Genomic DNA, 19933 nt, shown 5'->3' on the forward strand with positions numbered 1-19933 from the left:
TTGGTCTGAAGTTGTTTATGATCAAGGTTTGAAATTACATAGCAGGGCCCCAGGCACATTTCGTGCCTAAAGATTCTCTATTTGCGAGCACCTCAAAAAGTCTGGGTGCCATTTTTTGCACCTGGTTGACATTCAAGGATTGCTGAAATGTATGTGCCTCAAAGTATATGTTAAGGATAGACAATATTTTAAAGAGTTTAACAATAAAGAGTAGAATGTTTTGAAAACTGAAGTATGGTATGTATGGTTACCAATATTTTTATTGTAAACACCAAATTAAACATGTATTCACAATTTCTGCTAAAAATATGATACTGTATTAACAATGTGTCACTTATGTGAATTGCATATTAGTTCATGCTTACCAAAATAATTAATAAAAAGTGTTGCTGACTCCCCCCAATGGCGACTAGACATTCTAACACTATTTATGATGTACTAGGCTATCATGAATTTGTCCTATTATTAAGACCTGCCAGAGAGGCTGTTTTGAGGATATACCACTGCCAAGAGAAGCCTACCCCACCACCATGTTGCTTCCAAACTGTAGAATGTACTCCATTTAGAACCACAATTGGCCTCCTCATTCTCTGTTTTACAAAAGAAGTCAAAACGCATCTTTTTAATTAAATATCATTGCTAATGTTTTATGTTGTTTTTATTTCTGTTTTATTGTACACTACCATAGAGTTGTTGTTGTCACCAAAAAGGCAGAATAAAATTCTAAAAAGAAACAAATGGGTGCAAATCATGCAAGCAAAAAAATTGTAATTTGCTGCCACTATGTACTTTTCAGTGGATAATATATTGTACTGCTTCTTAAATTGCTGTGACTAACCTCTGCTCATCTTAAAAGCAGCATCTATGGTAATTTATGTAAGGAAAAAAGTCTGCACAACTCCTGCTCAAATGTTACAGAAGCAGTGAAAATTCATGTACTCTGAGGCTAATTTCAGTTACACATTGGAAAGATCTGCTGGTAATCACAAATGAGACTAAAAAGAACAAAGTCTTGTAGCATCCTAAACACTTAACAAATTTATTGCGGCATAAGATTTTATGGTCTCCAGTGGACTGTCTCAAATGTGTGACATGTTATCCTGTAGAAAGATTGTGAACAATGAGGTCAACAGAAGGTGAAATGCATAAATTAGAGACAGCAATCATTACATAATTAGTGACAATTCACAAAACAGTCATTGTTGATAATACACACATCCTGGCATTGGTAAGCCAATTAACAGTTGTAGATTGATAAAAACCCAGTGTGTCAATTCATTACAACAAGTGACAACATCAAATCTACTGTTGAATTGTAATTCAACAGTTTCATGCTGCAGTCTCCTTTTAAAGTTCCTTTGTTCCAAAATGACCATTTTTAAGGTCAGTTGCTGTTATGCTCTGGGGAGCCACAGTAATACTACTGTGTCGTAGATGCTATTTAACATCTACTTGAAGTAGCTGGGAGTGGTCATTAGATTTAGGGTAAGGTGTCACCAGTGAGCTGATACTATCCAGCTCTACTTCTCTGTAACATCTAAATCAGGAGAAGTCGTGCAAGCACTGGACTAATGCCTGGACTCAGTAGGTGCTGGCTGAGGGCCAAAAAAGTGACTGAGTATTGGCAAAATGGAGACACTGTGGTGGATGGTTTCAAGTATGGATAACTGGTTGATTGTTTGCTTTGGATGGGGACATATTCACCCAGAGGAGCACGTTTGTAGTCTGGGGGTGCTCCTGGATCCGTCGCTGCCACTAGAGGCTTAACAGGTCTTGGTGGCTAGGAGAGCATCTTAACAACTTTAATCAGCAAGATAGATCTGGATTGGGATAGCCTGACTATTGTCATTCATGTGCTGGCAACCTGCAATGCACTCTATGGGGGCATTGCATAAAGCTAACCCAGAAGCTGTTGCTAGAAAAAAATAATGTGGCAGTTCAACAGTTCACTGGGGTGGAATACTCTCATGTTAAGCTGCTACAGAAAGAACTGCACTGGCTGCAATTATCTACAGGGGTCAGTTCAAGGTGCTGTTTTGGCTGTACAAATCCTTATACAGATTGGGACCAGAATATCAAAAATATCATCTCACCTCTACAAACCCAACCAATCATTGCATTCTGCAGGAGAGGGAATCATGCAGATAACATCCTATATAAGGTCCACTCTGCAAGATGCCAGAATCGGACCTTAGGTGTGGTGCACCCACACTTCGGACTCCCTCCTATGATATATCAGACAGACACTTTCTCTAAGGTATTTTCAGCAAGTGCTAAAGAAGTATTCTTTTCAACAAGCCTTTTAAATGAAGATGTTTATCCCAGTTGGTATCTGTATTGGAGCTGAACTTATTTTATGTATATCTTCTAACTTTGAAATGTTTATATATGAGGGTTATCTTTTAAAAGTGCAATTATTCTACTTCATTATTCTTTAAATGAAGTATTTATCCTCTTCCCACCTCAGTACCACCACCAGTAGCTCAAATATGAAATAACTGGTTCTGAAATATGAAGTAATGGATCCTGTTTGTCTGGACTGTTGTGAATGCTATTTAATTTTCTTTGAAGGGAAACATTACACCAAGACTAAATTTCTTTAATCTGTTGACTGTGAAAGAATTTCAGGCCATCAATGCTGATGAGTGGCAAGTGTCAAAAGGGTCTACTCACTTTCACCCTCTGTCTCCTCACCCTATCACCTTTCAAACTAAGTTTTACTTAACATGTTTTGTTCCTCACACTGGTTTGCAATGAATACTCCTAATTTTATGTTCAGTACAAAACTAACTCTTTGAGTTAGGCTAGACAGGTGTTGTTCTAGGTGTTCCAGGCAAATTCTAGGCATTGCTCAGGCACAATCTATTGGGAGTGTTTTTGTTTCAGAAAGGAGCAGAAGTCAGCAAAAGTACTGCTTTCTTCTTGTACAAATCCAATTCATTCCAGTGGAATTCTCACTTGAAAAGTTCCTAGTGAAGAGTGTCTTGTGCTGACAGAACCTTTATATATTCTTACAACCAATGCAATAAAGTTTCTATGGACTATTTAATAAAAAACAAGCTATTACATGTTTTGCAATAATGAACAATAGACACTGGAAAGAGACAAGGGGGTAGAATAGAATTGGCATCGTATGTTATAAACTTAGTTGTGTTTTTTATTTCGGGGTTATGCAGTCCTTCCTATGAGTTGTGGTCCAGCTTAGCCTTTGCTGATAGGGACTCCATGAAGAAAGCAATGCGCCTGAATGCATAACACCCTCCACTCCACCCTCAATGGACATCCTAGGACAGCAGGAAAGCAGCAGCAAGCCAATTCTTTGCAGAATGAGGACCACTCCCCAATCCTGCAGCAATCAAAGGCAGCATCAAAACTTATTCTTGAACCATGGGAACTCACAAGGTCCAAGACCACTACTGCAAAAGTAAGGGACAGCATTGGCTTCAGTTCTTGCACTATGAGAAGAAACCAAGTCTCAGTCCAATACAAGTTTGCTCCAATCCCACTTTGTCCTGCACGAATCACTTGGAGATCACCTATGAGTGATATTGACAAGTGCTTCCTTAATATGTATATAAACAAAAGAAATAAGGCAGTTCTTTGCAGCTACTGTTAAGCATTGACTGCTTAAGTGTTGATTTTATGCTTTAAGGGATATGGTCTCCTTCACAAGAGACCAATACTAACAAAATGGTGTGTGTGAATGTGTGCAGAGGAGGGGGACAGAGAGGAAGTGGGGTTTGGGTTTTTCGCTAACTTCAGACAGCAGGTAGTACAGTCATACCTCGGGTTACGAATGCTGCGGGTTGCACGTTTTCAGGTTGCGGACTGCACCGAACCCAGAAGTACCAGAACAGGTTACTTCCGGGTTTTGGCGCTCGCGCATGCACAGAAGCACAAAACGTCACACGCATGCGCAGACACGACACTTCAGGCTGCGAATGCTGCAAGTTGCGAACGTGCCTCCCACACGGATCACTTTTGCAACCTGAGGTATGACTGTACTCCAAATATTTTGATGTTTTCAGTCCTTCCTTGCCAATAGAAACTCAGAGTGGGGCCATACTTTGCACCACAATTGAAATAGCTTAAGATCACAACTTACTCAAAGCCAGACCTTTAGTTTTGTAGCACAACTGAGAATTTAGATCAGAGTCTCCCATATCAAGCCCCAAATGCTGCAGCACTAGAAATATTTAGATTAAACAACCAAGATGCAGCTTACTATTAGGACTGCAACATTTATTGATTCATCAAACTGAAAGATTAAAGTGTCAGGTATCAAATAAAAATAGAGCCATGATCAATTGGGGACAGACTCCAAGCCAATTCTTTGCCTCCAATTCTGCTCTGACCCTGCAGTTTTGGAGCCACTTGTGACTTTTTCTTCTTTTCTTTTGCACTGCTTGTTGTCTTAGCCAGGTGCTCCACCCAATCAGTCAGGGCCTTGAAGAGGAAACCAAGCAGCGGCTCTAGCTCACTCTTTTTCCTATCGCCTTGCACTGATGCTGTGCTGGTAAGCTTCCTTCAGTTCTGTACATGACACACACACAGAAAGAGTTTCAAGGCTCTTGCAATTGTTTCCTGCTCATTCTTGATGTGAATTTGTAAATTTATGTGATAAACATTTTAGTGAACAGGCATCCGAGGGCCTTATATTTTAATATGGAAGGAAAAGGAGAGTACAAATTTGCAAGAAACGTTAAGAGCAAAAGAGAACCTTCTATCCAAATTATTTTGAAACAAGCAGCTAGACCTCTATTTTAATGACCCATGTTTAAAATAAAAGTGGGGTCTTAATTTCTTAACTTCTGAAATCTGGGGTTGGGAGAGGGGTTACCAATTAATGACCTAAGTCTTTGCATCCGATTTTACAAGAATTCACACAGCATTTTTAAAAAAAATTCGAATGTGTACACCACCTTTCTATGTTACTGTACACAGCACAATGTATCCCTAGAATCATTTTACATATAGTATTACAAGATATCAGCAAAACGACAACAACAAAAACCACTCCCATTGATTACAAGAAATCATTAAATAATTATCAACAACCAAGCCAGCAACAGCAGAAATACCATACCCAAAATGGCACAAACAATGCAAAAAGAACAACTGAGCACTTGGGCCGCATCTCTCCTTTCCTCACCTACAGGATCTGTCTACCAAGAAAAAGGCAGTCATGCCACTCAAGCCTCTTACAGCTGAAAGACACAACACCATACACTGCACTGATTCAATGCACAGTCCTAGATAAAATAAATTTTATGAACAGATAGTCCACAGGTGAGAAACCCATAGGTGAGAAGTCTAGTGTAATTTTGATTTACTAATGAAAAGTTGAAAGATGTCTTTAACCGCTCTACTTTATTGCTTTAAAAAAAACATACAGATTGTAGACAGCATGTAACTTCTTTACAAGCCTTATGAGAATAAGATGAGACAAGGATTCCTTCCACTTCATGGCTTTACAAATGACATTGTGCTCTGCAAATCACTTTGGGTTGTAGTGAATGTAGTCAAGAGTAAAAGGTAAAGGTAAAGGTACCCCTGCCCGTACGGGCCAGTCTTGCCAGACTCTGGGGTTGTGCGCCCATCTCACTCAAGAGGCCAGGGGCCAACGCTGTCCGAAGACACTTCCGGGTCACGTGGCCAGCGTGACATCGCTGCTCTGGCGAGCCAGAGCTGCACACGGAAACGCCGTTTACCTTCCCGCTAGAAAGCGGTCCCTATTTATCTACTTGCACCCGAGGGTGCTTTCGAACTGCTAGGTTGGCAGGTGCTGGGACCGAGCAACGGGAGCGCACCCCGCCGCGGGGATTCGAACCGCCGACCTTTCGATCGGCAAGCCCTAGGCGCTGAGGCTTTTACCCACAGTGCCACCCGCGTCCCAGTCAAGAGTAGGCCCTCTAAAAATAATGGAGAAGACTAATTTGGGTCCATTAGTTTCAAGGGATCTGAGAAAAACTTAGTTTTGCATGCTGCCTCAGAGGAGCTGTATTAAACTGACAGATGAAATAATTTCACTAAACAGCAAAATAGAAGAAACATTTCAATATAAAAAGCAGTGAGTAATAATACACATCGCCACACACTGCAGCCATATTTAGCATTGGCTGCAACAGTCTAGATACGTTAATATTATTGTGGGTGGACAAAGAGTGTACTTCCTTGAGAAAGTACATTCAGAAAACTTAAAACTTTCTGTAGAATGTGACTGCAGACTCTGGATGCCTCCTACTCTTCTTTGAAAACAACCCAGCTTCATAATCTGTGGACTGGAGTTACCGTAACTTGATTCCACTAATCATCACTAAGTAATCAGTATGTCTACATTTCAGTCTATATGACAAACTGCAGTTATTCTAAAATGGAAGTGAAATTTTCTCAGCTCCTCTCCTCACAGCTGCAGGGCTCATTCTTCAAATGCTAAACTAGTATTATGTTCAAAGCAACCCACTGTTTTATCAGCATACACCTAATATGTTTAAGTGCAAATCTAAAAAGGTTCTGAATTAAACTAGCAAGTTTGGGGAAAGTTATTTACCATACATTTGTCCAAAAAGAGCAGTTTGCTTACAGTCCCTGGACACAGAATAAGCTCTAGTTTGTTGCTGCATAAAATGGAAATAACAACAATTCAGACACACAGATATCCTTACAGCATTACATTCAGTCTTACAGAAAGAGTACCACAGCTATAAGGCAAGCATGATCCTGCAAGTAATTAATGCTAATGAATTCCAGCTGGCCTATATAGTTTGGAATTTCCAGATTTTGCCCCATATAAATTAGTACCCACTTTTAAGCTTGATATTAAACATAGCACTCATGACACTAAAAACTATTTGCATCGCATTGAGAGACAGATGCAAACCTTGAGTCTCAGTTTACAAGCATCCTTTCATATTTCTTGTTAGGTCAAGTTTGGGCCTTACTTAAGAATAGGCCACAGATCTCTAGAAGGACTTGGTATAATACTAGGACTATAATGGAGTCTTTATCAGGCCCTTTCATGCTATAGATTAATATTACAGTGGTACCTTGGGCTAAGTACTTAATTCGTTCCGGAGGTCCATACTTAATCTGAAACTGTTCTTAACCTGAAGCACCACTTTAGCTAATGGGGCCTCCTGCTGCTGCTGCGCCACCAGAGCACGATTTCTGTTCTCATCCTGAAGCAAAGTTCTTAACCTGAAGCACTATTTCTGGGTTAGCGGAGTCTGTAACCTGAAGTGTATGTAATCTGAAGCGTATGAAACCTGAGGTACCACTGTAGAAGCAAAGGAGCAACAAAAAGGGCTGCTATACGCCCAGATTTTCCTGGACATTTCTGAAATACTGCTCAACAACTTTTTGTCCAGATTTTCACAGTTTGAAATATGGCAAGCCTAGATTTGACAATAAGTACATCACTCTGGCTTATCCTCAGTTCACTGGATATGGAAGAGAGTTTCCTTGACTAAAGGGGAATTTAACTGCAGCCTTCCAATTTACCGTATCTTACAGTTCAACCACTAGCAGCTATGTTATATATTCTGCAGAGTCATATGCTAGGGACTTTTGTTGATTGTTTCACTTCAGAGTACTTTTCAGAGTACTAACCTAATTACTGAATGCTTCCCCATGTAAAAAAGAAGTTCATTTGAAGGTTTTACTCTTCTCCCCCAAATACTGGACCTGTTGAGGCATTACATAAACAAGCCTGAGGTTCAGGCTCATCTGCTCAAGTCTGGAAGGCTTTGCTTCCATTTTTAGTTGCCATTTAAGCAAAATGGCTTGTTGTTTCAGCATTTAAGCAAATATGAAAGCAATAGTAGTGAACGCTTCCTTGTAGCCATGCCAGAAGATTAGAGGAGGAGTGTGCAAGCCCAAGGCTCACTTCAGCTTATTCATCTCAAATGATTTAGTGTAAAATCCAAATGTGGTCATTCAGACTTTAGCCTTTTGCATTTTGGCTTTTGGGTCCCACTGTTTACAATATGCCTCTGCATATACACATATTTAAAGGTAAAAGTAAAGGTACCCCTGACCATTAGGTCCAGTTGCAGACAACTCTGGGCTCATCTCGCTTTACTGGCCAAGGGAGCCAGTGTTTGTCTGCAGACAGCTTCCGGGTCATGTGGCCAGCAGGACTAAGCCGCTTCTGGTGAACCAGAGCAGCGCATGGAAACGCCGTTTACCTTCCCACCGGAGCAGTACCTATTTATCTCCTTGCACTTAATGTGCTTACTTGATGTGCTTTCGAACTGCTAGGTGGGCAGGAGCTGGAACCAAACAATGAGAGCTCACCCCGTTGTGGGGATTCGAACCGCCAACCTTCTGATCGGCAAGCCCTAGGCTCTGTGGTTTAGACCACAGCACCACCCGCATCCCTAGATACACATATTTAAAGGTAAAGGTAAAGGTACCCCTGCCCGTACGGGCCAGTCTTGCCAGACTCTAGGGTTGTGCGCCCATCTCACTCAAGAGGCCGGGGGCCAGCGCTGTCCGGAGACACTTCCAGGTCATGTGGCCAGCGTGACAAAGCTGCATCTGGCGAGCCAGAGCCGCACACGGAAATGCCGTTTACCTTCCCACTAGTAAGCGGTCCCTATTTATCTACTTGCACCCAGGGGTGCTTTCGAACTGCTAGGTTGGCAGGCGCTGGGACTGAACGACGGGAGCGCACCCCGCCGCAGGGATTCGAACCGCCGACCTTTCAATCGGCAAGCCCTAGGCACTGAGGCTTTTACCCACAGCGCCACCTGCGTCCCACAGATACACATATTTAACCTCTGCCAAATGAGAACAACCATTCATGTATCTGATGAAGTAGGCCCTACTCCAGAAAAGCTTATATCACAGTAGATGTGCTATCTTTAAAGCTACCTCAAGGCCCTCTGTCTTGGTTGCAAAAGACCAACACAACTCTCTCATTTGGAATGTTTTCTAAATCTGTAACCCCAAATAGGGAGAAAACTCAAATGGTCTCTTCTGGGCTAAGCATATCTCCTGTCCACAAAAATTAAAAACATCTGTTCATTTTTTTTGTTTTTGTTAGGCAAGGTAAAGTGGTGACAGTAAACCATTCCATTTTTAATTCTGGCTAGTTTTCTACACCCAGGACAGTTAGCGTCACATGACTGGAAGTGAACTTTAGTGAGCAACGCAACATGCTTCACAGCAACTTGCCCTTATAAGAACGAATCACAATTTTAAAGAATTTTTGGGAGGCTTCATTTCACCTTTGTTCTACCCAACTCTTAAGCTGCCAAGACATTTTCTTATTCCAAATGAGTTACTCCCCTTTGTTTCACATGGACTGAATTCACAGAGGGAAAAGATCAATCTAATTTAGTGTGATGGATATGTTACTATGCATTTCTGTTCACTAGTTTGCTATTTAAATGTCTACGTCAGCATTGAAGATAAGATGAAAATCATCAACAGAAACTATTACACTTGCAGCTTTCAGAGAACATGATGTTTTTAACTTGCCATAGTATTTATGTAATCCTTGCTTCCACATACAGGCTGGCAAACATGCCTCACTTAATATTAAAACTGGCATGTCTAATGCACAAACCATGCCATGGGCTTGTTCCTCTATGCTAATTAAGTTTATTATACCCTACCTGAGGGTATTAGTCAAATTGGCTGATATTTCTTGCTTTGACAGCTCAAGAACTGAAGCATTTGCTGAGCACATACCATGTCTTCTCCTGCCACTTCTTATTTGCGATAACTCCCTCTCCTCCCACCTCCTGTAATGTCTCTTTCACACATCCATAAATCCCTACCTCTTTAAGACTATATGAAGCTTAATTCTACAGCAAACCCTCAGATAAGTTACAATTTCAGGCTCTGTTCTTAAACTAAATGCAAGAATGGAGTCAGGTGCTCAAAACTATATGAATTCCACCATGGACTGTATGGTCCCAGCCAAATCCCTCACAAACAGATACTAAAGTTAAACTATCTTTTAAAATAAAGACTTGAAAAAGATTTGAAAAATTAATAAGCAATCCTAACGACTATTGCAAATCAGCACCACCAACATATTTCAATTATAATACCCACACATCTTATTTGGGAGTTCTGCTGTTTTTTTAAAAAAAGGAAAAACATCCCTCTAAGCAACTAAATGGCTTAGTTTGCATGCCAATTTAAACCATACAGTTATGCTGAACTACAATTAAAAGGCAAATGCACAGTGTACTGGTACAAAGAGCGAAAAATGCACCTTGCTTCACCTCCTCTTCGGCTCCTACTGCCAAGAACTTGGTGTTATCTCCAGGCTTGGGCTTATACTTTGCTTTTCTCCAAACAATTCATTAGCTATAACAAAGGTTATAGTTTGTGATTTTCGTTTTGAGCAAACAAACCATGAGCTGAGGGTGAGACATAATGTCAAGCCAAATGTTAAGTCACATGTGTTGATCTTTCATAGCATTTAAAGGGTTTGTCATAACCATTGCTCCTAGAAACATGCAACATAGGTGAGGAAACAGCACAGAATTCAGACGGTACCTGTAGCAAGCTGCATTATGTATTACAATGTGGCAAGGAAAGTGGCTATAGGAATCCTGCAGCCTATGTCTGATCTTAACAGGTTGGTGCTGATGCAATGCTTTTTTTAAAAAAAGAATTACTCTAGGCTAGTCAGAAGGGAGGCAACCCATCATGGCCAAGAGAAGTTGATCAGGAAGCCATATGGAATACCTGACTATTGAGACTAGAGAACTGAAAGCTAGTCTGTGGTTGTCAGTATAAAAATCACTGCTGAACGTGAATGAACTACACCACAAGGTAAGAGATCCCCTGTGTGTCCACAGCATTATTCAATGTAAGTGCTATCTACTATGTTCAAGTAGAAAAGTATTGTAAGGGGGAGGGGAGTATGGATGAGGGAAAGATTTAGCCTGCCTGCCAGCTAGCTTATGCTGTACTTTAAAATTTCACTACATCCCTTTCTATGGATTCAGATTGATTTTATCCTAAGACACGTTGGCCATTGTTTTATCATGCTTGCCTCTCAGCTCCTATATGAACATAACAGTGGGCAGAGCCAATATTAGTAGACTATAAATTCTTTTCACAGATCTCGTTAAAAAAATTGTTGACAACAAGGGAAAACCATTGGCTCTGCAAATCACTTTGCGTATGCAGAACAGATTATTTGGCTACAGTTTTGCATTGCCCTCACAAAAGGTTAAGGCAAGCTGTATGTATATAAGAAAAGTAGTTGCTCAACATACATATACTTGTTTCTTTATGGATATCAGGTTATCTAGCATGGCCTTTAGTGGACACTTGCTTCTTAATCTGACACTTACTCCCAGGGGACAATTTTGATTAACAGTGTGTAAAAGGAAAATTCTTTCTGAATTTTTCTATAGTTGCATGAGGATTCTGTTATATGAAACACTAGCTAGTCTCCATTTTGGGATGGAGGTAGACACAAATTCAGTGATTGAAACATATTTCCAAGCCTCGGAGAACTAGTCATATACAGCAGTGACAAATTATTTTTATAACTATAGAAAAATATAACTAATGGATCGCCAGAAAGAGTGCCATTTTAAGTTTGCATTCTTGTTACAAGCGTCTGGCACCTTCAACTTTTAATGAATTTATAATGGCATAAGCTTTTGTGAGCACAGTTCATTTCATGAGATGTATGAAGCATTATCCTAAACTGGCAAGAATATACATACAGATTTTTTTGGAGGGAAGGGGTAGAGAGAGAATGAGTGGAAGAAATGAAATGCTAAAAGAACAAAAATTATACTACCTGAAAGGAAAAGGTACAGTGTTTCGTTAACTGTACCTTAAGTTTGTCAAGCACATGAACTTCAATGGCTCTTTTCAAAGTACGACTAACATTGGCTCTGCCCCACAATTTTGAATGCCTATTATAACAGCAGAAATGCACAATAATGTTAAATCTTACCTATCAATTAGTTACACAAATCATTTGACAAAAATATGCTAAACTGCCCTGCTCAAAGAGGAGCCCATGGAGCAGGGTAGTAAGGCAGGTTAACTGTCACAGCACCAAGGATGGCTTCTAATGAACAACTTGCTCCAAAAAGGGTTCGAAATGGGCAGATACCTTTTTTATCTCTGCCTTCAGGTCAACTTCTCCTATATGCTTTTGGAAAATTTAAGTGTCTCCTAAAAGGCCAGCCCTCCTACTCAAATATAGGCAATTATCATGCACTGCATGGCCCACTTGCCTAGTGTGCTGCTTATGGCATTAGACTGGTAAGGTGGTATGGATTCTTCAAGCCACATGGACCAATGAGGCTCCTGGCTCTGCTTTTACAGGCTCTGATGTTGTGGAATTTGGTTCAGTGGGCTCCTGCCTGCCAGGCTTGGGTACAGTGGTCTCTTAATCACAAACATTAGGCTCATAACCAAGAACCTGGTCCATCTCCTTAGCTGGCAACACTATAGCCTCTGTCTCAAGTATCCTGGTCAGTGCTGTCACAAAAATGGATTTTTCAGCAGCATGAAATATTAAATCTAAAAAAAATACACTGTGAATGTTTCTTAAACTATCCTTTGATTTGCCTTTGAGAAATTCAGAATATATTTTCAGTCTACTTCAGTGAAACGTTTTTAATATGTGATCATTACCTCTTCCAACTTTCTACAGCATGAGTAAGGAACAGCACTTGTTTAACCACACTAAGAGCCTATAGTAAAACCAGAGCACTACAGCTAATTTGTATGTAATATAATCTTGATTAATATGGAGGCCACTGAAGGTTGAGAAATTCCATCTTACCAGCTCCATTTACCCTGACATCCAATATCAAATATACATCACCTGTTCAGGCACTTAAAATTATTAAATGGACTTACAAGTCAACTTTTGAAACTATCATCCACAAGAGAATCTTTTATGTTGACTTCCTTCTTAGATCTCTCTAAGCATGACAGCTAACAAAACATATAAAATTAAAGCCAAGATTCACTTCATTCCATTAAAAACTTACCACAACAGAAACAGGTCACTTATGGTCCATTATGCTGCCCTTCCTCTCCCTCTGCATAATCTGGAATTAAGAGTCTTGTCACTGCACTCTTTCTACAGCAGAAGAAATAAATTGCCATTCCAACACTAAGGCACTACATAGTGTATGGCCACACAACTCAGGGTCCCTACATCTTTAAAGACCTAGTTACCCATTGATTTTATTTGTTGGAATCACCTGCAATTCAGCACTTGGTTTGCATACAATTATAATCAGACCTCTTAAGGAACATTATGCATCACTGTCCAGTATAACAAATAATAATTGCTTTACGTTACCCTCACTTCCATTTGCAACATTTATTACCATACAAGTAAACAGCAAACGTTTGTGCACAAACCATTATTCATCTTTGTTTTAAGCAAAGTCACAATCATCTGCATTTGATGCTAAACTCTCCATGCAAACCCTGCATCTCATATAAGCTGGTGAAAGTCCTTGAGCAACACACACCAAAAAGGGTGAATTCTTACTTTATGTAATGAAAACGGTAAATATTGCTAGAAAAGTCTATATCTCAAAAGTTAGAGAATAGCCACATGCTGCAATCTATCACAATTTTAACTATCACCCCATTAATTTTATTTTGTCAAGATTTCTGTGTGTTACATGCTTGTTAATATTTTTTCAGAGCTTTGGAGGTAATTGTCAAAGGACAAAGAGATATGCATGTTTGACTTCAGCGGGGGCGGGATGAGAACTTAAATTCAACAAGAGTTTCAAAAGTAGAAGCAGGGAACCTGTGGCCCACCATTTGTTGGCTACAACTCCCATCATTCCAGACCACTGACCATGCTAGCTGGGCTAAAGAGAGATCCAGAAATATCTAGCAATCCTCCAGGTTCTCCAGCCCTGGTTAAAGGCATGTTTTATTCTTTGTGTAAATAATAATCATGAGCATTTCCTACAGCTGGATTTCCGCATGAAGTGGAAACACTCTTGGACATTGTCCTGCAGGTCAAGCATTAATTCAGACAGTAATGGAATGCTCCATGTATGTGTTGATATACTTGTGCAATCAACATCCCATGTGAACATATATGAACATTTTTGGCAATTTCACAATAAACCACATTTCAGTTGAGAAAACATACATATAGTTACTTCCTCCTTAACATATCTGATCTTACAGGTTCATCTTAAAATTCAGTAGTACAAAAATCATCCAATTCTTCTTCAGTAATATCTGCATGAGAACAGTACCTTTGACAGTGTGCTGCAACTAAAGCTGTTGGGTCAGGTGCAATGCCATGGCATTCTGTAGAGGCCACTTTCCTGGAGGTAAGGGTATATAACTTAGGTGACCCGAAGCCAGGTGAGAAATGTACACAGTTAATATCTAAACACATTGGGCATTATTAACATGGGACATTCTAGGTGGAGATGTGGCTGACCACACAAAGCACTCTAGGTCTTGTATTTCACAACTGATGGTGGTGGCTTAACATGGCAGGGTTGCATTTGGCCAAGATCCACATAAATTATGATTATACACAGAACTATCCAATTGCTGTGGACCTACCATCTCTTGGGGTATAGACCTTGCAAAAAATAATATGCAACATTATTAATCAAATCTGGTAAGAATTTTGGTCCTGGATCGTAGGCTAATTCCAAGGCAAATTAAGAAAGAGTCCATAAAAGAATAGACTCAGACTTGGGAGTGCACTAGTTAAGAGACATTTAATGGCACAAATTTACAAGGCTGTATTTGTAGAATTTTATTCAGCTAAAGATTGTAATATATAGAGAATAGCCACACTTTACTTGATCATTATGTTACAGTGGTATTTTGTGCAGCAAATACATGAAGCATACATGAAAAGCTGCAACTAGACAAAAACAAAGTACTTAGATGGCAGGTCCAGTCAATTTACTAACCCAAGCTCAACATGCAAGTGAACCAAACGTAATTCTGGGTTATCAATGCATATTATTCTACAGATCCCAGCACTGGCTGGGAATACTTTCCACCAATTTCTACATGGTAAGGGTATAATATTCCCCCAAAATTTTGCTTTGTCAATAATCATACTTTTGTAACCTTAGAACTTTGCTATTATAACACAACCCATATACACCTTTCCTTCAGAGGATGCAGCTGAAGCAGAACAGAAGGGCTTGTCTCAACAGGCGTGAATTACCAGGAAAACGTTACACCAGAGTGAGCAATGGTTTCATGGGCCCTTCAGGCACAAGTTGGGGTGCTATTTTTAACTAAGAAAAAATGGAATATACTGGATCCTACATAATGTCTTCCTCCCATGTTAACAGTGGACTGAGGGCAGGTTATTAATACAACCCCTTCTACCCAAAATGAACAGAAGAAGTGGCCTTACTTTAGCAGCTCACAATCATCTTCTCAAACTTAATGCCTAAGACCTAAGTCAATGGCCAAGCTTTGTACATTCCTGAATTTGGTAACTAAAGATAAGTAGAGACTTGCTTTTGCTCTTAATACTGTAAATTGCCCTGAGGATCAAGTTTAAATATTCAGTAAATGAATAGAAGTAGCTTTTTAAAAAGGTAGAAATTAGTTTTTTGGGTTGTTGTTTTTTTAATCTAGCTCTACATCTCCTGTGTAAAGGTAGCTCACCCTCAGCTCACCCAACAGGGTAGTTCAAAAAAAAAAAATACCCTTAGAAACCAACCGAAAGAAAGAAACCACAAATACCAATATTTTTTTTAGAAGCAGCATACCATCACTATTATCTAAAAGCCTTCCTGAAAAGGTTTTGGTATTTAGGAAATTCAGGGACAAGGATTTTCTCTTTTAGTAGCCTATTCAACATCCCCAGAGTATTGAGTATGCCCTGTTGTTTGCAGAGGTCACCATTCCATACATAATTACAACATACATAGCAGGATACTCAATATATTTACAGTATATTTAAATTGGCTGGGGAACACATATTGTAGGTATGTCAGTAACCATAAATATTTAAGCAAATGCTTTCTTAACTGTGTAACAAATGCTAACAGGTCAGTTTGCTTCAATATCTCACATGCAGATGAAACCCGAAAGTTATGAAGCCAAGCCTTCAATAGAAGAACTTCATTATGGCCACAGGCCACAGAAGGTCCCTAACCTGAGCATACACAGACCCCAATCCAGTTTTACACAAATCCAGTTGTGAGCACCCATTTGTCAATGAGGAAAGTTGACACTGTCAGCTCTAAGGAGGTTACACTAGGTCAGGGTTGATCTGATAAGGCTGCAACTTGTAGGCAGAAACTAGATGTAGCCTCAAACTTTGTATGTAGAATCTATTCATTCACATTTTCTATTCTAACGGGTGATCATCATAGAGAGCTTAGTCGGTAGAGCAAAAAACTCTTGATCTCAGCTTTGTGGGTTCAAGTCCCACGTCGGGTGAAAGATTCCTGCATTGCAGGGGGTGGGCTAGATGACCCTTGTGGTCCCTTCCAACTCTCTAATTCCATGATTCAATGTGTGCATGGAAGTCTGATTCCACACGTGGATCAGCTTAGGTAGACATTAATGTGTACAGTACTCTATGTGTACTAAAGGCAATGTTACTCCTTCTATGCCCACTCAATACTGCAACACTGCAAACTCTGGAACGAGCACTTTGGAAAGTGCTACACAATATCCATTCCACACTTGTAAATAATTAAACTCTCAGCGTGGCAGCACCTACGTTCTGGAACTCACTGCCCACTGACCTTCACTGTGTTGTTTTCAATGCCTGCTTCAAAAAAAGCTGTTTAGGCAAGCCTGCCTAGATATGTAAGGTTTACGTGTGTGTGTTTGTGTGTAATGCACACACACCCCTCTCTCTCTCCATATATATATATATGGCAGCGTGTTTCTATCTTCTGACTTTTACTGATAACTTTATACATTCTTTATATTCTATGTAAATCACTAGCTAGATTAAAACTGAACTAAAGTACACATTTTAAATTTGAGAGCAGATACCTATACAAAAATGTATTTTAATAAATTGATTAGCGGTTTCTTCACTTTTTCAAATAAGTCTTCTGTTAATGACTAAATACTTCATTGCGCCTATTAAAGATTCACTACATGCAAATATTGCCATCTGATTACTGCTTTGACTTAACCTGCTTTAATTGCCTATTCAGCTATACTTTGCTGGCATGCAGAACTATATAAATTTACTGTTTTTCTTTTGTCTCCCAATGACTTACTGAAGAGTACAAACAGGCATTCATCTGAATTACCAAAGGAGGTAAATCTTACTTGCTATTATTTATTAATTTTAGATAATATAAAAATTAGCACATAATTGTAAGAACACTAAAAAAGAAAACTTTTATACAGTATAGATATACAGAACATATATAAACATAGCTCACTGAAAAAAGTCAAATTAGGAGAAGTTTTCACATCACTAATGAAATGTAATACACACACACCACTAAACAGGCTTTGAACCAATCAGATAAAGGTGAAAATTCAAAGGCCTGTCAGATAATTTACTATCATATAAGCTTGACTTGCCAAGAGCAATAATTCCAACAAATCTTTTCAAATTGTATTACTAAAATTAATGTAATTTATGACGCATCACTAGCCTAAGCAGAAGTGTGCTATTTAAATAGGGCCTAATCCAATATGGTGACTAAACTAATCTAAAGCTGAAATATTATACACCTTTACCTAAGAGTAAGTCTACTTCTGTGTAGACATTTACAGGACTGCACTGTACAGGATTTTAAGTCCAACCAATATCAAGAACAATAAATAGTTCAAAATACAATAGTTTATGCTCTATGGCTACATGTTAGATATACAATATCTTATAGTTATATGTATCATGCAATGATACCGTCTATCCCTCTTTAGAATGTTTTGTGGGGAATGTAACACTGCTTTGGAAGTGCTAATTCACTGTAAAATGATTACTCTATTTAGGCTTTTCTGCCACGCATAAGCCATATAAGGAAGTTGAAGTTCACTGCCATCTTTCTGTCCAATCCTTTGAAATGGCCAAGAGTAACCTTTACTGGTGTCTTTAAAGATCATGTGTATAGTTTGAAAGTTTCCTAATCTTGATGATTGACGCCAAGAGAAATTTGCCTTTACTCCCATCAAGACAGACCAGCAAAATATAGCATGGACGTTGATTTAAACCATCCACAGTACAAAAATAATGCCTCAGTTATAGTCATCTGACTAATGCACAATTTAGAAAACACGTTCAAAGCAGATTTGTACAAAAACAAATGGCAAGTTGCTTGTGAAGTCATCAAAATTATATAATTCAACAGGTGATACAACACCTTTTGCTTTCCTTACAATGAGAATTGCTTAATCTTGACAATTTTTCAGAAACCTCACTATTTCCATACCTTTTCCCAAAACACCAAGACCAAACTACATTGTTAAAAAAAATAAATCAAATGAAACAACTGAATTCTACTATTGGGGGAAAATAAATTTGTCCATAAACCACACATGCAAGTAGACGTTTGCAAATAAAGTTTAAACTCCCTCAGGAGATAGCCATGGACTAAAGGTGCTGAAGCTGTTTTATGACAATATGACAAATATCTCTACTACTCAAACGTTTTTGAACTACACAGGTTATGAAAGAAGAAACACTTGTTAAGTCGCACAAGACATCAGGCCTGTCTGAACTGTGTCCTTACTCGACAGCTAAGGAATGCCTTCTAAAAGAAAAACATCGGCCTTTAAGAAAAGAAAAAGTCTTCAAACTTTAATGGTACATGGGAAAAAGAATATTTGCCGTTTATGCAGACGGAATGCTTGCAGAGAAAGAAAGTTATCGGTCCAGCAAGCCGCTTCTACAGATGACATGTTTTAAGATCACGAATGCATAATCAGGCAGTTTCACTTCAATACCTTCTACTATGGAACAAAGAAACTTCTGTCTGAGAAGCTTTACACACACAAAATCAGCTCTCCTACATTTCTCCTCTGCAACAAAATTTCAAAGTACCGGTAACGATTAGACTTTCTCTCTCTCTCTCTCACACACACACACACACAGAAAGAGAAACTGGAAACCAGCTTCAAAATTCAGAAAGACATTTAAAAAGCTAACGAAAGTAAGAACAGGAGGCAGACCACCATCTCAAAATGAAGTACAATTGCGTCCCCTTTCTCCAACACATAAAAAGGGTTCCATTCCTAATGTTCCCGCACACGCACACTTCCAAAATTATTTCTTTTGAAAACCAACCTCACAATTCGGGCGTGCAGATCTCCATTTGCACCAGGTTCCTCCACTACCCAATGGATGCTTTAAATCCAAATCAAGTTTTCTCAGCAGTCCAGAAAAGGAAAAAAAAACGGGGGTGCAACAGCTTTCGTCGACGTTGTTGGGGTTTTTTTTCCTTTTCTTTTCCGGGGTTGGGGGTGTCGTGGAGATTTAGCAATGCCAAGCTTGCGGCCCGGCCGGCCGAGGTGAGTTATTTCCCCCCTTCCCTCCCCCGGCCTCCTCCTTCACTTTTCTTCGCAGTTGAGCGAGGGGAGGTCTCTGCGTCGTCGCCTCAGCTTCTGCCCTCTTCCGCCGTGACAAATGCGCGGTTTCAGGTGCCTCGAACGCCGCCCAGTCCCGGCAGAAGAAGACTCACTTCCCGCCCCTTACTGAGGCGGCGGCGGCTGTGTGGGGCGAGGGGACGGGGCGACCGCGGGGGCCGCAATGCCTGCGCCGGAGCCTGGCTGGCCCAGCTCTCCTTTCCAAAGAGGCTCCCGAGCTGCGGACCCGCCTCCGTCGCCGACCCCCCCCCCTCCACCCTTCGGCTTCTTCTCCTTTCTCTGCGTCCCCTCGCTCGCTAGGCCGGGCCCAGGATGCTGTAGCGCCTGCCGCAACCCACCGCCAGGGGCATGTGGTGGGAGGGGAGGCGGGGAGGCGAAGCGCAACAAGCCCCCTTCTTCCTCTTCCTCCTGC

General features: G+C 40.1%; 1 protein-coding gene across 3 annotated transcripts in view; it reads right to left on the reverse strand.

Annotated features, from left to right (window-relative positions):
- Nucleotides 1-19643, reverse strand: part of ERBIN (erbb2 interacting protein) — an 84086-nt gene extending 64443 nt beyond the window's left edge. Inside the window, exon 1 of one of the 3 annotated variants that reach the window (XM_081929342.1) lies at nt 19223-19643. The gene's annotated coding sequence lies outside the window, so the exon portion shown is untranslated. The remainder of the gene's footprint in view (nt 1-19222) is intronic. The other 2 variants (XM_081929340.1, XM_081929341.1) reach the window with 2 other exon arrangements.
- Nucleotides 19644-19933: the final 290 nt, after the last annotated feature.

The sequence above is a fragment of the Podarcis melisellensis genome (assembly GCF_964234715.1).
Source record: "Podarcis melisellensis genome assembly, chromosome: 11".
Lineage (NCBI taxonomy): Eukaryota > Metazoa > Chordata > Lepidosauria > Squamata > Lacertidae > Podarcis > Podarcis melisellensis.